The following is an 18,286-nucleotide window of genomic DNA, read 5'->3' as shown; positions in this document are numbered from 1 at the left end:
TATAATCCGGAAGGGCAAATATGCCTTCAAGTCAGAGTACCAGCTTGTTAACTAGAAGGCATGGATAACGAGCTGGTAATGGCTCCTGGCTGAAATTCTGGTTGGTTTTTTGGTGATGGGAATAGACAGCAGTTGATCCCATTTCTTTTCTAGATGCAATTGCTGTAAGGATCCACACATTGAGGACCTCGACCACCTAGTTTTTAGAGGAGTGTAAGCTCAAAAGCCATGGAAGCTTTTTTCTCTCAAGCTTGTCATTCCTTTGATAGATGGATAATCAATCCAGTAGTGCTTCAGCAGATGGATGGCTTGCTTCTCTGCAAAAAATAACCATTGGAGTATGGTTGCTAAGTCTGCACACCTAATTATTCTTTGGGAGGTTTGGAGGGAGAGAAACCTAAGGAGGGTGGAGAATAGAATCTCTTCAGCTTCTTATGTTATATCTCAAGTGGAAGTGGGAGGCTGGTTGCATTCTATCATTTGACTGTCTCTTTTTCCCATGGAGAAAAGTATGATTGATAAGGCCCAATTAAAGGGGCTTGGCATTAATGGTGTAGCTAGAAAAGATCAAAATATTCAGCTGGTTCTTACGACCCTCTCTCGGTGATATGGTTATACCTTACACTAGCGGTGCTTCACATGATAACGGATAACCCAGCTTTAAGTGGCAGAGGTGGCATTTTACGTGACTGTCAACTTAATTTTCTTGCTGGCTTCTCTCACTTCTATTAAGTTAGGATGAATTTAGATGCTGAGGCTTTGACTTTATATGGTGGGATTTTCCTAATAGTTCCTTTGGAGTACACCAATTTGGGCATGCATATAGACTCCAAAGTGCTATTAGACATTGTGTATGCCCGTGGTGATTATGGTACCTACTGGACAATATCATCACTTTGCTTAGCAGTGTATCTTGGTGGATAGAACACATTTTCCAGGAAGGGAACTCGGTGGCCAACTTTCTTGCTAACATTGCCTATGAAACTTATAGTAGTTTGGAGTATCATAAGCAGCAAATCTTCATGATTCCGTGATTCTTTCCCTTCAAAATGACAGGAATAGACTATCCTTCCTCAGGGTCAAGTAGCTTTTGTTCTTTTTTAGGGAAATGCCTGACCTTTGACTTGTTATTTTATGAGCTGGAATCTCTTTTGTATAGCTTTCCAGAGGACCAGAGGGGTAAGGTTTGTATGCCCCCAGGACCCTATGCTATTTTTTTTATATTAATAAAATTCACAGTGGCCACCCCTCCACCGGAAGAAAAGTTTGGGAAAAAAAAAGAGCACGTCTAAAAAAAATAAAGAGACAAACTCAACCAACAAAGATGCAAATGTCAGAGACAGAGAGAGAGAGAGAGAATGAAAATGCAAATTATATTATATGAACCATCTCAAAGGTATAACTGCAAAATCCTCATTGTCATCATCATCATCTAAGCCTTGTCTCAACAATATGGGACTGACTACAAGAATACTGTTTCGCCATTGCATGCTGTTCAGTGCCATATCCATCATCAAATTATGGGCACTTAAATCATCGCCAAAGGTATAACAGAAAAATGTAGGCAAATAATCCAGATGAAAAGAGGTTAAAATGCAAACTACGAAATAGATGAAAGCAAATCCTCGCCTGGTATCTTTTTGAGGTTCAGAAAGAAGTTAGATGGATTGAAAATTTGTTTAAAGAATTCAAGATCACCACAGCTTGTTTTTGATTCTTGGATTTTAGATTTGAACAACACATTATTTATATTCCTATTTTTTTGACAAGTACCTTTTGTTACAGCTGAACATACTCCATGATAATCTATATGTACGATCTCCATACAGATAAGAGATCGTTTCTCCTCTTACCAATATTATTACACTAAAGCCGAAAGAAAAAAAGGCCAAGATTATTATTGGAGACAAATTGGAGAATTCATGACAGGATTGTGGCAAGGGAGACATGCATATGCATGAATAATGTGTTGCAGCATAAATATGCCAGATTAACAATACACAGCCAAAGAAAAAGTTTTTACTTTGTTTCAAATATAGCACAAATAAATGTTGTTTATAACAAATACATATTAGATGGCAAGAGCCTCAGAGGAACATAATTTTCAATGATGAATATTTTTTATTTAATTTTGCAAGTTGTTCCTGAAAGCAACTTAAATTCCTAGTCACAAAGGAGAGTTTCTAGCAACAGGAACCAACCAATACAAAATCTCAATCAAACTGAACTTACAAGGTGCTGCATCTAATCTAACACCAATTTTCCAGTCCATTAGGGAGTAGGGAATGATAGAAAATTAAGCAAATGTAATTTAAACCAAGTATAATCCAAAATTTGGAAGAATAGGAAACAAGAAGAAGCAATTAAAATTATGTGAACATTAAATTGAAAAGAAAAGCACCAGCTAGACATATTTACAGCAAGAATTAGTTTATCCATCTCACTAAAACAAGGCATATTATGTTCACATAACATTTAGAAAGTTATATACATATAAATAAGTATTAGGAAAACATAAAGGAAAGCGAGATGAGAGCTTCAAAAGAGCAATCAGAGACATTGCCCTACTGGTAATATCTGATGTATGATGCTTCATGACAATCTCTAAGACATCCGCCACATCAAATTCTGTTACCTGATACGGAAAGCTCAAGTTGGTTATCCATTTCCAGATAAATGTATACCTCAAAGCAGACATGGAAAAAAGGGTAGTCCAATGAAACAGAGTGCTCATGCATGACAATGGCACCCCCAGCTTGAATGCTTTCCTAACAGAAAACATAGCTCACTTTTTTGCAGGGATTAATGATTTTCAAAAGAAAATTAAAGATAAAATTCATTAAAACAAAAAAAGAAAGTACATAGAACGAAGGTGATAAGGCATCACCCAAGAGAAGAAAGAAAACCCCCAAAACATCAACTTCACCTATACCACGGCCTCACTTCTGGATCCTGATACAAAACATAAATACCACTCACTCCTAAGCCTGCCTTAAGGCTGTGTTTGGTTTGAATGAAAAAGTAGGGAAAGGAAGGGAAAGGCAGGGAAACCTATACAAGGTTTGTAAAGGTTTCCCTACATTTCCCTTTCTTTCCCTACCTTTTCCTTCAAACAAACATAGCCTAAGAGATATAGAAATACCCCCTACTACTTGGCCCAACTTCCAGCTCATCACCACAGCAGCTTTCATCATCAATTAACACATTTCCCTTACTTTTACTATTCTCCCATTCCATGATAGCTCTTCTAGCAAACCCCTTGCCACCTATAAAGGAAAGATCCAACAGTTTACCAAATTGAACCTCCTTATCAATTCAAAACTCCAAATCCACTTTTTTCTTCTCTCAACTCGAACACCCGAAACTTGCATCAAAAGTCTCTGGTTTCTCCTTAACAACTTCAGCTCCTTCCTCAGAAACAAAACCCGCCTTATTCTTCCCTGAATCTACACTCTTACCATAAGCCAGAATATTTCTAGCCACGCCTCTTGATCCTTTTCTTTTGTAAATCCTCTTATATTTGTTGCCAGGACTTCCCCAACAAGACCATCCTTCATCTGAGAGAAAACCTTTGTAACATGGGCAACATGTGATTTATTAGCAATCTTTGTCTTCGTCAAAGGCACCACACCTACACCAGACACATCCATCATTGCCTCTTTCCTTCATGGACCAAGATCAACCTCAACCCTTCTAATAATCACTTGAACAATTGGTTCAGAGTCAGTTTTGCCCCATCTTCCTCATTGGAATCCCTCTACCAAGTTTTCAGGGAAACTGGCTCAGACCTAACCTCTGCCACTCATGAAATTGTCTTTTCGCAAACCTCCAGCTCACAAAAATCCATTATCAGTGGAACTCCTGATTGAATTATCCTCTATTAAGCAAGAAACCGAACTAGAAAGGCATGGTTCTTGTACCTGCAACACTGTTCCTGTCATGCTTATAGATTGTTATCCGGTTTGCAGGGGTAGAATATGCACAAATGCATTTTTCTTGATCAGCAAATAATGAGAAAATTTATTGAAATTTACAACTTTGGAAAACCATTAAACCAATCAGCAGTAGATTACAATTTTGCTCTGAAAATAATTGGTCTTTCAACTTCCTGCTTTGCTAAAATATCTGTCATTTCATTTGTTGTTCTCCTTATCCACCTAATAGGAAAGACGATCCTTCTTGCAAGGGAGTCTATTTCCTGAAAGTATGTTTATAGAACCAAGGAACAGAATTGACTTGCTGAGTCCATGAGATTACTAGCTGTGAGTCCCCTTCTACTTCCAATTCCGTGACACCCATCTATTCTGCCAATCTTAAGCCTTGTAATATGACCCAAATTTCAGCATTTACTGATTCCCTGACACCAATTCGACCTGTATACAGAGCTACCACTTCTCCTTGGTAATTTCTAATAGAAAGCCTTATGTGCTGATTTCGGCCAAGCTTCTTGTGAAAGGAAGAGGAGAAAGTTGGGGGTTTCAGCAATAGACAGAGGAAAGGGAAGAAAAGGAGAAGAAGGTCGACTAGGATAGTGATACATAACCCTAGCCGCCAGCCCCTCATTCTATTTATAATTAACTTAAATATGGGATATTACAAAGATGCCCCTAGTAGGGCGGCAACTCAACTAAGTACTTACAATTCTTTTAAAAGTAAAAGACTAATGGGCCCAAGGCCCAACAACTTCTTAATTTAAAAGAAAACAAACTAAACATAAATCGGCCCAACATAAATCAGCTCTGAACATCTTTATTCTTGTCCCAAACTGTGTTAGTACCATCTGGTGGAATTGCCTCACCAAGGATGGTACTTCATCGCGTGATTTCATCAGGTAAATCCAGGAATATCGAGAGAAATCGTCCACAAATAGGAGAAAATAGCGATAGAGGGAACATGATAAGGGCCCCACACATCCGAATGAATAACATCAAAGGGAAAAGAACATCTTTTATTACTAGGTTTAAAAGAGTGTCTACAATGCTTTCCAAGTTCACAACCCTCACACTTCAAACTTGACAAACTCACAGACTCAAACAATTTTGGAAACAAACAACTCAAAGAAGAAAAGGATAAATGACCCAGACGGTTGTGCCAAAGCATAATCTGACCCACAGATTTTGACTCACTATCTCTACAAACATGATGGCTTTGGTGAAGAGGGAGAGCATCCAGGAGGTAGATTCCATTCACTTCACGACCACTCCCAATCGTCCTTTTTGAATCCAGATCCTGCAAAATACAGCGTCTAGGAAAAAAAATCACTAAGCAATTCAGATTTTTAGTCAAACTACTAACAGATAACAAATTAGTGCTCAATCTAGGAACATGGAGGACAGAGGGTAAGCAAATAGAATCATTAATCTTGACAGATCCCTTCCCAACAATAGGACCATGGGATCCATCAGCTGTGGAGACCCTATCTCTGCCAGAATAGAGCTAATAAGAGGAGAAAATAGTGGAGCAATGGGTCATATGCTCTGAAGCAGAAACATAGTCTGCGGTGACATGTGAACTACCTGTGTAGGCAAAGGAGGTAGAGTGAGCTCCATCTGTGCTACTTGTACCTTGTTGTTCGCTTACGGCTGAACTGGAACTAGTTGTGTCCCTCTGATTCAGAAGTAGCCCAAACCTCTCAAGCTCGGCCCTTACTGCAGCAACTACAACGGACTCCAAAGCAACTGTAGTAGGGGGGGCCGGAGTATCACCAGTAATTGCCATGTGTGCGTTTCCTTTCTTATTCTTTAATCTGGTTGGCACAAGATGTGGGTGAAGCTTCCAACAAGTGTCTCTTGTATGCTTAGGCTTCTTATAGTAGTCACAGACCAAGTCCCTTTTGTCTTCTTTTTTGTTTTCATTGCCATTCTGTTTAGATTTCACAACACTTACCATAGTAGACTGATCAAAACCAAGATTTTTCATCATTACATCCCTCCTGCACTCCTCTCCTGACACAAAGGCATATGCTTGGGAGAGAGTGACACTGTCCCTAGAAAGAAGATGTTATCGTGCAATGTCATACTTAGGGTTAAGGCCAGCAAGGAATTCGAACACCCTCTACTTTTCTAAGTGTCTTTGATAGGTAGCTGCATCATTGGTGGTTTCCCAAGCAAAGGTCTCTAGATGGTCGATCTCCTACCACAGGGTCTTAAGGACTGAAAAATAGGCTGCAACAGATCTATCTCCCTGCCTTGTGGCAATAATTTGATTTCTCAGTTGATAAGCCCTAGCAACATTCTCCCTTTGTGAATAGGTTTCTGCAACCCCATCCCATATCTCCTTAGCAGTGTTTGCCCATAAAAGAATGTTTACTTATATGTGGCAACATAGAATTACACAACCATGTCATTACCATATAATTTTCCTGCACCCACCGAGAGTTGCCAGTTTCGGGTTTCACCTCTTCACCAGTAATATACCCCAATTTTCCACGAGCCCCAATGGCCATCTTTGTAGATTGGGACCATTCCAAGTAGTTTGTACCATCCAACCTAACTGTAGTAATGGTCCCAGCTCTGAAGGGGTCTCCAGCACCTCCTTCCATTGGTCCCATTTCATTCCCGAGCTTATATTCAACTCTGTGTCCCTTCATGTGTTTCAAAAGAGGTACAAAAAACAACCAAAAAATGCAGCAAGAACAAACAGAATACCTTCTGGAACCAATGCACTCCTTTGGTGTCCTGGACTTTCTTCCCACGAAAGATTCCTTTTAGGTAGGATGGGAGAAGAGAGAGAAAAAGCAACCACCCTCTCTAGAAGCCTCCAAACCACATGGAACTTGAATCGCCCCTTACAAAAAACCCAGAGGAACCGTAAAAAAATTAGGGCGCCACTACCTAGGTCAAAATTGAAGAGTCCAACAAAATCATGACTCTTCCCCTTTCTCCAGTTTTTCCTGATTCTGATGAAAAACCCTAGACCAGCTACAAGGCATACAGATCCATCAAGAAAATCCAAAAACTGGGCTTACCTGAGAGCTTCGATCAGCCTCTTAAATCTCCATGCAGTCGGCCGATCTAGGGCTGTAGGAGTGAATCTCTTCAAGAACCTTCAACCTACTCTGATACCAAGTAGAAAGCCTTATGTGCTGATTTCGGCCAAGCTTCTTGTGAAAGGAAGAGGAGAAAGTTGGGGGTTTCAACAATAGACAGAGGAAAGGGAAGAAAAGGAGAAGGTCGACTAGGATAGTGATACATAACCCTAGCCGCCAACCCCTCATTCTATTTATAATTAACTTAAATATGGGATATTACAAAGATGCCCCTAGTGGGTGGCAACTCAACTAAGTACTTACAATTCTTTTAAAAATAAAAGACTAATGGGCCCAAGGCCCAACAACTTCTTAATTTAAAAGAAAACAAACTAAACGCAAATCGGCCCAACATAAATCAGCTCACTTAACATTTCTAAAGACTCCTATTCCTGCCCTTCCTAGATTCCCCATTGAGCTGCCGTCAAAATTAAGCTTTAGTCTATTTTGGCTGGGGGTTGCCAATCCATTCTAAATCTTTCATTGAGTGTTCCTGTTTGTGCCTCTTCATCCCATGCTCTTAGAATGATATTAGTTGAATACTCCCTGAAGAGTTCCAAAGTTCTTACCCAATGCACAGTTCTAGCTGTTATTGCCTCAACCAGCTCTTCTTTGGTTCTATTTTTTTCACTAAAGATCCTTAGGTTTCTTTCCTCCCACATAGTCCACACTATAGCTGCTTTTGTTTTCCCTTTTTTTTCTGTTGCCTCAAGAAATCAGAGTTGAATAGGCTTACCACGTCTTGTGGGGTGTCTCATCTGCAACCAAAAAGAGAACAGACAAAATCCCAAATACCAATCACAAAATCACAAGAGATTAATAAATGAGGGAGAGTCTCACCACTAGCTTTACAAAAGAAACACAGAGGAGAAAGGCATATATTAGGCCTTTTTTTCTATAGCCTGACATAGGTGTTAACCTTTCCAAGGAACACTTCCCAACACAAACCTTGAACTTTTGGAGGGATATGTTGACATCAAATCTCTTTCACCAGGAAATTCACCCCCTGGAGTCCAAGTGTACATGTAGGTTGAAAAAGGAGGCACACAAGAACAAACCCTCAATGGAAGGAGACTAAACTCTTGCATCAGAAACACTCGGGTAAAAAAAAATCATTTTCTAGTTTTGACAGTAAAAGAATCAGGGAATTACATTCACTATCCCTCAAACCCCTTGTGAAACCAAAATCTTGGTTTAACCCTAAGGTGGTGATTACACCAAATTTAGCAATAGGTTCCAATTTTTAATTTGAAAGGGAATAAAGATTAGGGAATTGTAGCTTAAGTGGCAGCTCATCAACCCAAAGATCTTCCCAAAATAAAACACTATTTCCATTACCCACATCAAAACAAATGAAGTTTAAAATGGAAGGTAGTACCTCAGAAATTGCTTTCCAAGGGGAACTTGATGAAGTGTGAGTCACCAATTTTGCATCTCAGCCATTTTCTGCCACTCCATATGCTTTTAATGACCTCGTGCCAAAGTATATCACTCTCTAGCCAGTTTCCTAGTAAAGTTGTATTTCTCATGACCAAATTCCCTATGCCCAGGCCCCCTTGATACTTGGGCTTGCATGTACCCATTTTACCAAATGGTCCTTTTCTTCTCATCTCACGATTCTCACAGAAAGTCTGTCATAACCTTTTCTAGTTGCCTTGCCACCTTCGGTCCTTCACTAGATCCCAAAAGTGGACTGGAAATAGATAGGTAAGTTGGCTAAAGTGGATTTAATCAAAGTTATTCTACCCTCCAAAGAGATATAATTTCTCTTCCACATGACTAATTTTTTAGTAAATCTTTCCACTACAGGTTTCTCAAAACCTTCTATTCTCGGATTATCCTTCCAAAGGCATTCCAAGATATTCTAGGGGAAAGACTTTGATTTCACATCCAAAAATCTCTGCCACTATCCTAATGTTAACTCCTCCCATATTGACTCCCACCACATAACTTTTCCCCCCAGCTCACTTACAATCCTGATATCCTTGGGAAAACCTCCACCAATTCCTTTAGATTCCTCATACTGGATATATCACCTTCCTCACAAAGAATGATTATGTCATCAGCAAATTGCAAATGAGTTGCAGTCACCTCAGCCCTTCCTAATCTCCAACCTCTAAACAAGTTCATCAAGTCAGCTCTAATAATCAAGTCAGCCATTAGGAAAGACCAATCCACCATATCATAGGTGGATGCCATTGCCAACAAATTCCACAACGCAAATTCAGTACTCCGAGTACTCCCCTAATTAGATCTCTCGGATTCACCTTTCTTAGCTCCACTTAGGGTCATCTTCTCGCAAGTGGATGCCATTGCCAACGAATTCCCTTTAGTTTCTCTAAGCCTATGCACCACCTTGTGCAAATTGAGTTTGATCTAGTTAACGTTGTCTTCAATAGAGGCAGGTCTTATTTTCAACATGGTTTTGTTATCATTGTAAGTCTGAAGAGTGCTTTGATGCCACTTTGTGAGGAACGACCAAGCGTTGGAGCTTCTCCAAGGGCTCAACCTCCTAGAACAAATGCAGAAAGAATGAGACGGAGAGAGAGAGGGAAAAATTCAAGAGCTAATCCCATCATTAACATTCAACCATTTATATGCTTTTACATCAAGGCCCAATTAACAGAATAAAGAAAGAGAGAAAGAGACCACAATGTCAATTATTCAAACATGGATGGCAGATGTATAACATATACATGCTTAAAGCGTTCACGAGAGTGAGCCATAACATGGTGTGGATCCTTAAGCTTAGGAGCACTTGCACTAGGCCTCAAGTCTTCTATGGGCCTGGGCTGTTCACTAACACTTTCCCCAAAACACCTATAATCTAAATCACTAAAACACCCTCAAGGAGAATGGTGGACTCTCGATCAACAGAGCTTCTTCGAGGGAGCTCCTTCCTCTAGAAAAATGAAACAGAACTAGAGAAGAGGGAGAGGGGAGAGAGAGAGAGAGAGAGAGAGAGAGAGAGGAAGGAATAGAAAAAGAGTTAATTATGATTCTTCACTGCCCACTAGCCTTATATAGGCTTTCTTACTTATCAATTCATCATTACTAATAAACTATGCATGTGGGGTGCCTTGACATGACCTGTGGGTGTAGACAAAACACAAGGGAGGTTTGTAAGTCTTCAGGTTGGCCACTGCTGGTGCTGCATGGGATTCATGACCCACATGGGCTTCCTGACCTGCATGGGCCTGATAATCTGAAGTTGGGCTACCCACCTGGGATCTATCATCCCCCCCACCCTTAAGAATGACCTTGGCCTCAAGCTCAAGGTCAATATGGGGAAACTGCTCCTGCAACCAACTGAAATCTTCCTATGTGGCATCTTCTAGGGGCAGGTTTGTCCACTGAACAAGGGCATGTTTCACCACTTTGCGACCCATTTTCATCCAACGGATGTCCTTGATGACATTGGGCTCAATGATCAGTTGTCCTTCACTAGTAAACTTAGGTAGGAGTGACTTCACTAGGGCTGCATCTGTCTTGCATGGTTTGAGGAGACATGAAATACCGGGTGGAGGCGGGTTGTAGCCGACAGGTCCAATTTGTAAGCCACTGCTCCCACTCTATTCAAAATGCGAAAGGGACCAAAGAACCTGGGTGAGAATTTCTGCCAAGCTCTTTTTGCCAATGATGACAATCTATAAGCTTGCAACTTCAAGAAGTCCCCTACTTGATATTCCACCTCACGATTTCTTATCATATTGCAACTTCATCTTGGGCCATAAGCAAGTGATCCTTGAGTGACTGCAAATGTTTCGTCTCTAGCTTTAAGCTGTTGCTCAACCTCTACAACTGCTGAAGTGTCTTTCTCATACGGTAACATTGAGGGTGGGTCTCTTCCATACAAGACTTTAAAGGGGGTGATTCTTCTAGTAACATGATAAGTGGTATTATACCAAAATTCGGCCCATGGGAGCCAATTAAGCCACTGAGTAGGCTTTTCTCCTGCAATGCATCTGGGGTAGGTCTCTAGGCAATGGTTAACCACTTCCAATTGTTCGTCAGTCTGCAGTTGGTAGCTAGTGGAATTATAAGTGTGGGTGCCCTGTGCTCGAAAGTATTCCTCCAAGAATTGGCTTACAAAGGTGGGGTCTTGGTCCGTGATGATAGTTGTTGGTGTATAGGGATGTAATCAGATCGGATGCAGCAAAATCCACATCCAATCCGATTACTGAAATGTACATCTAAATCCAATCCAAAACCCAATTGGATTTAAAGAGTCGGATTCAAATTCATCCTAACGGACTTGGATCAGATTCAGATTTAATCCGACTCTGCTATAAATTTTCTAAAATACTAGAAAATTTAAAAATTATTTATTTTTGAACTTATATATATAATAAATTAATATAAATATTACATACTAAATTTATTATATATAAATTCATATATAATATAATATAAAGAATAGATTTTTATAATTTTAAATATAATTATATAAAATGTATATATTATAATATAATCAGATACAGATTTTAATTGGATCAAATGGGATCAAATCCAAAAACGATCCCATTATTAATCGGATGTAGATTCTAACATCTGAATCCGATCCAATTATATAAATACATCATCCGAATCCGAGATAACCGTGTAGGGGTGAGAAAGCGCAATGAAGTGCGCATATTTACTCAATCTATCCACAACAACAAGTATGATAAACTTCCCACCTGACTTGGGCAGTCCTGTAATGAAATCAATAGTTACCTCATCCAATACCAGATCTGGAATGGGTAGTGGTTGTAGCAGCCCAGCCAGAGTTTGGGCCCAATACTTCTGGGTTTGGCACACCGAGCAACCTGCAACAAAATCTTGCACTGCCTTCTTCATTCCCCACCAGTAAAAGTGGGCTGCTAGGCATCTGTAAGTTCTGATAATCCCAGAATGACCACCCTCTACTGATTCATGGAACAACTTCAAGAGTTCAGTGTGGTGTGGTAAACAGATTTAGATTCTACCACCATCGGCCCTTGTAGAATAAGTCTGAACCTACTAAGGAAAACCCAGTTACTTTGTCTTTGATGTGATCAAGCAAGGAATAGAGAAGTCTGTAAACTGTCATAATGTTAATTTCTTCTCTCCTGGATAAGACGTCAGCAACTGTATTTGATGGGCCCGGTTTATACTCAATGGTGAAGTCAAAGCCCATTAACTTGTTAGCCCACCTCTGCTGTTCCAGATTGAGAACCCTTTGCTCCATTAAATGTTTGAGGCTTCTCTGATCAGTACTCACTGTGAATTTGCACCCCAATTGGTAAGCCCTCCATTTGTGCATGGAGAGCACCAAAGCCATTAGTTCCTTGTCGTAAGTTGACTTTAATTGGACCTGGGCCGACAAGAGCTTACTGAAATAAGATTTGGGATGTCCTTTTGCATAAGGACTGCACCAATTCCTCTGTCCGGTGCATCACATTCCATCACAAACGGCTTGGTAACGTCTGGTAAAAGGTAGGAGGTTAAGTAACAGCTTTTTTGAGGGATTTCAAATGTCACTTCTTCTTGTTCCGTCCAGGTGAAAGCATCCTTCTTCAACAAAGCTGTAAGAGGGGCAGCTAGGGATGCATAGCCCTTGATGAACCTCCTGTAAGGCTGTAATAGCTTGTGAGGCCCAAAAATCCCTGCAGACTCTTAACACTCTTAGGTCAAGCCCATTGAGTCATTGCCACAATTTTCTCAGGATCTGTCATTACAGTCCCCCTTGAAATCACATGGCCCAAATACTGAATCTATGTTTGGTTGAATATGCACTTGGAAGGTTTGGTATATAATTGATGTTGCCGGAGAATCCCAAGGTTTATCTCTGAAGGTGTTCAAGACTGCTATCAGTCTTGGACACTAAGAAAATTTAGGTTCGAACAGAAGAGAAAGTGAAGAAGAAGAAGAAAGAGTAGTGAGAGAGCAGTAGAACACAGGTTTGAAAAAGGAAGGACAGATTCTCAATGATCTGCCGCCGCCACTTCAATTTGATATTTATATGTTATGCTAGTTACATGAAAGGACATATCTTCCCTTGGTGTTTACATCGTAACACTTAACAATATAAAAAAACTGAAAAGTAAATAACAGAACTAGAATAATAGAATAACATAACAAATAGACTAGATACATTCTACCCTATGGACAGAGTGGCTCCACAGCTGTGGGGCCCACATCAGTTTCTCTACACTCCCCCTCAAGTTGGGAGTAAATGTTTATCATTCCCAACTTGGATAGATCCGCTTCTAGCTTCTTTCTTGGTACAGCTTTAGTGAGGATATCTGCTAGTTGCATACTGGATGTGATGTAAGGGAGGCATATTTCTTGAGATGAGACCCTCTCTCGTACAAAATGTCGGTCAACTTCAATGTGTTTGGTTCTGTCATGCTGAACTGGATTATGTGCTATATTAATGGCTGCTTGATTATCACAATACAGCATCAGAGGCTTCTCATACTCAATACCCAACTCCTCAAGTAGAGATCTTAGCCATAGGATTTCAGCCACTCCGTTAGCCATGGACCTGTATTCTGCTTCAGCACTAGACCGGGAGACAACACTTTGTTTCTTACTTCTCCAGGAGACAATGTTTCCTCCCACAAGGGCACAATATCCTGAGGTAGGCCGTCTGTCATCAACACTCCCAGCCCAATCGGCATCTGTATAGACCTCCACCTTCATGTGGTTATTGTTCTTGAACAGTATACCCCTACCCGGACATCTCTTCAAGTAGGCTAAAATTCTTTCTGCCGCAAGAAGATGTGTGGTTCTAGGAGAATGCATGTACTGGCTGACAACACTAACAGCATAAGTAATATCCGGCCGAGTGAGGCAAAGATATAGGAGCTTTCCTACCAATCGCTGGAACATAACCTTGTCTTCAAGAAGCTCCCCACTCTCTGCACTAATCTTGTGGTTCTGTTCAATTGGGGTATCTGTAGGCTTGGCAAAATTAGGGTTTTAATCAGTCCTTAAAGTGAATTCTCAGCCGTACACTTCAGATAGTACCGTACGGATAAGGCTTGTATTAGGGTTAATATGAAACCCTAAAACTGATCAATGTTAAGGAGATAACTATTAGGGTTTGCCGCAGTATCAGATCACAAGGTTCAGTCCTGTACTAGGGTTTGCCGCAGAGTTAAGACAAACCCTAGAGAATAGAAAGATAAAACCCTAGAGTGGTTCAGCCGCCCTTGCTAGAATCAGTGGCTACAAACTGTTAGAGCCACTATACCAGAAAACAGAGTAAAACAAGCAGGTCTGAAATCTGATCTGAAACCAACCCAAATCTGATCTGAATTCAATCGCCTATCACAGTATATGCAAGAAATCAACTCAAATCTGATCTGAAATCAATCGGCATGCACAGTACCAAGCAGCCTGTCAATCTGAGATGCTATTTTCTGAAATCACTACTGTGGGGCCCACTTCTGTGAGAGCAAAATTAGGGTTTCAACTGTAGGTCTGAAATAAGTGCTCAACTGCACTCTCCAAGCAGTCTGCACAAGTGGGACTTGTCGTAGGGCAATATGAAACCCTAAAAACTAATCACCTCTGAGAGGGGGGGGGGTTCGGCCCAACAGTCAAACTCTAGAAACAAACTTAAAACAGTTCGGCCTCTCCTTCTAGATAGGTCCAACCCATAACGACTGATTGCAGTCTCTGAAACTCAATAAAAAAAAAACTTACTTATGGATTTCAGTTTACTGCCTTCCAGGGTTACCTAAACCCTAACCTTCGCTGCTTCTTCCTGTTTACCAACTCTCTGCAAGCCACGGCAAGTCTTCAACTGCTGCGAACCTCTCCTGGTAATCTCCAAGATTTAGCCACCGAATACTTCTTCATAAGCTTCCAGCCCTAGCTAGTCCTCATGTGGTCGGCTGGACTAGACACACATGAGAAGCCCTAGATAGGCTCTAATACCATGAAGGTGTTCAAGACTGCTATCAGTCTTGGACACTAAGAAAATTTAAGTCTGAACAGAAGAGAAAGTGAAGAAGAAGAAGAAAGAGTAGTGAGAGAGAAACCTTCACTTAGTAGCCAAATAGCTACTACTTGCTAAAAAAAAACTAGTAGGACTTCTACTTCTGGGTCTTACTTCCCTTGAGTCCTACAACCAAGAGAAACCCTAGGTTCAAACTTGCTGAGTTCCCTTACACTCCTAGGTCTTCACTGCAGCAACCCAGAAAGAAAGGAGAAGATGAAGGCAGCAAGAGAAGATAGTGCACCGGTTGAAACCAGGAAGGAGCTAATGCTCTGATACCATGTAAACTGAGAAGCTGAACTCGAAGTAGAAAAGAAGAGGATGAACTTCTTAGATGCAGAGAATGTCAAACTGTGTTAGCAGTCAACCAGGCCTTTATTTAAATATAAGTGAAGTACAAAGTACAATAAAATTACTGGTATACCCCTGATTAGTAATGGACAACCAGAATACTTAAAACATAAACAGGATTAGGCCCATTAGCAAAGGCCCAGTTACAAGATAAAATTAACATAAGAATGGGCTAATAGGAGACCCTATCAGCCGAACACACTCTAGCATTCTAACAGATACATTCTACCCTATGGACAGAGTGGCTCCACAGCTGTGGGGCCCACATCAGTTTCTCTACAATCTCCAAATGTTTTAAATGAGAGGCCCAATCATTGCTATATACCAAAGTGTCATCAAAGAACACCAAGATAAACTGATAAAGTGCTTGAGGTGAGGCCGGAAGATGTCATTCATGAGGCTCTAAAAAGTGGAAGGTGCATTAGTCAGCCCAAATGGCATGACCACAAATTCGTAGTGGCATCATGGGTCTGAAAGGCTGTTTTCTGGATGTCCTCCGAGTGGACCCAGATTTGGTGGTAACCAGACCGCAGGTCCAAGTTGGAAAAGTAGGTTTCATGCTTCAATTCATCAAATAATTCATCTACTAAGGGGATTGGAAACCTGTCCTTCACAGTGATGCTATTGAGGGCCCTATAATAAACACAAAAATGCCATGTACCATCCTTCTTTTTGATGAGGACAGGGGAAGAATAGGGTTGTGGCTCGGCTTTATCAATTGCTTGGTCAACAGATCAGTTACTATTTTTTTTCAATTTCAGTCCGCTGAACATGCAGATATCTATAATGTCTGAGATTAGTGGGTTGGGCCCCTGGCTGAATAGGAATGAAGTGATCATGAGTCCGCACAGGTGGTAGGTTGTTTTGCTCTCCAAACACATCATGGTATGCGGCTAAGAGCTGCTGTAAGGGGGCGTCTTCAGTCATGACAGCATGGGTTCCTGTTCCACAAGAGATAGTGGACCCAACTCTGAATGAACCTAAACAAACCAAAGTCGCAATGCCTGAATTTAGGTTGTATTTGAAAATCTGTTGGGCCAAATCAACTGCTGGTTCGGTTGGACCAAGACCTTTTAAATGGCATTGTTTCCTGTTCATCCAGAAATCCATGGTCAAGAGTGTCCAGTCACATCATGGGGCCAAGAAGCTTCAGCCATTGGATTCCCAGAACTAGGTCGGATCCACTAAATTCTAAGGGGTACAAATCCACCTTGAACGCATGCCCCTGTATTCTAAGGCCCACGGCCTTGCACAGCCCATCACAAGGTATTTGCTGTCCATTAGCTGCCTTAACAACAAAAGGAGGAACGACCTGAACCTCCAGGCCCATATGTCGAACTAAGTCCAAAGTGATGAAGTTGAGGGAACTGCCACTATCAATCAAGATTGGCACCTTTCTTCGCTTAAGTATACCATACACTCTCATAATCTGAGTGGAGTGGAGCCTGGTTAAGGCACCAAGTGAAATCTCTGGGTTTTCCTCAACAGAATCCTCCACTTGGTTGGAACCCAACCAGTATCCACTTCTTCACTCTCCTCAGGGTTGTCAACAATTTGGAGGAACATCTACTGGGCATTGCACTTATGGCCTGGAGGGAATTTCTCCTCACATTTATAGCATAATCCCTTTTCCCATCAGGCCTACATCTGGGCCCACGTGATTTTTCTAACAGTGGGGGTCAATGGAGGATTTGGTCAAACCAGAGTTAACTCGACTTTGGGTGGCAGGGTCTTGGGGGTCGGTTCAAGAATCTTGGATCGCTAATACCTCCTAATCCAGCTCATCTTATCTTCATGCAACCGAGATAAGCTCACAATGGCTAAAACAGGAGGGGGTTGCAGCGCTTTCACTTCCAATCTAATGTCCTCCCTTAAGTCATCGATAAAATAGTCAGTGAGAGCATGTTCCAACCATCGGGCATTCTCATGGCTAGCCACTCGAACTCAACCTCACATTCCCAAATGGAGCCAGTCTGTTTCACCCTAGATAATGCTTCATCAAAATTTTCAAAGTTGGAAGGGCCAAATCGTATTTGCAGGGCCTCGATAAAGTCTAGCCATGATATTTGGGGGTGTTAATGGCGGTACCATTGGTACCAAAGAATAGCTTCTCCATCTAGGTGGATGGAGGCAATCTGTACTCTCTGATCAGCCAGAATCTCATAAAAATCAAAGTACCATTCAGCACGGCAAATCCAGGGGGAAGGGTCGTCACCTGAGAATGCAGGAAACACCATTTTGGGGCTGCAAAAGTTGAAGGGCGCTGCTATTTGATCCCTCCCGGTCTGCCTCCTTGTTGGGTTGAGCTGACATCCATTCGAGTTGCCACACCACAGCAAATAGGGCATCCTTGATGCCCCTTAATTCACCCTCCATCCAATTGATTCTTTCCTCTTGCAATTGGTTGTGACTGGTAGGCATGGTGGATCAAGGGGCTATGATAACAATTGATGGACTGTCGACCAACAGAGCTTCTTTGAGGGAGCTACTTCCTCCAGAAAAGTGAAATAGAACCAAAGGAGAGGGAGAAAGAGGAAGAAATAGAAAAAGAGAGTTAATTATGATCCTTAACACATTCTTCACTACCCACTGGCCTTATATAGGCTTTCTTACTTATCAATTCATCATTACCAACAAACTATGCATGTGAGGTATCTTGACGTGGCCTGCAGGTGTAGACAAAAAACAAGGGAGGTTTGTAAGGCTTTGGGTTGAACACTGCAGGTGCTGCATGGGCTTCACGACCCACATGGGCTTCCTGACCTGCATGGGCCTGATAATCTGAAGTTTTTTTTTTTTTTTTGATAAACCCTGAGAATCTGAAGTTGGGCTACCCGCCTGGGATCTATCAGAGAAATGTCCAACAAGAAAGTTGGAGACAAAAGTCAAGATTGCTATGGTTTAAAGCTGGTGATAAAAATACTGCTTTCTTCCATGCA

At 41.2% G+C, this 18,286-nt stretch overlaps 1 protein-coding gene across 5 annotated transcripts in view; it reads right to left on the bottom strand.

Annotated features, from left to right (window-relative positions):
- LOC148862879 (AP-1 complex subunit gamma-2-like) overlaps nt 1-18,286 on the bottom strand; it is an 87,389-nt gene that overhangs the window by 31,588 nt on the left and 37,515 nt on the right. Inside the window, exon 9 of one of the 5 annotated variants that reach the window (XR_016108966.1) lies at nt 2,569-2,635. The exons of the other annotated variants lie outside the window; for them this stretch is intronic. The gene's annotated coding sequence lies outside the window, so the exon portion shown is untranslated. The remainder of the gene's footprint in view (nt 1-2,568; nt 2,636-18,286) is intronic. 5 annotated transcript variants of the gene reach the window in all.

This window comes from Nelumbo lutea, chromosome 3, assembly GCF_056320005.1.
Source record: "Nelumbo lutea isolate HS-2025 chromosome 3, American lotus-T2T, whole genome shotgun sequence".
NCBI lineage: Eukaryota > Viridiplantae > Streptophyta > Magnoliopsida > Proteales > Nelumbonaceae > Nelumbo > Nelumbo lutea.
The sequence above is the reverse complement of the archived record's forward strand: the minus strand, read 5'-3'. Positions and strand labels throughout refer to the sequence as shown.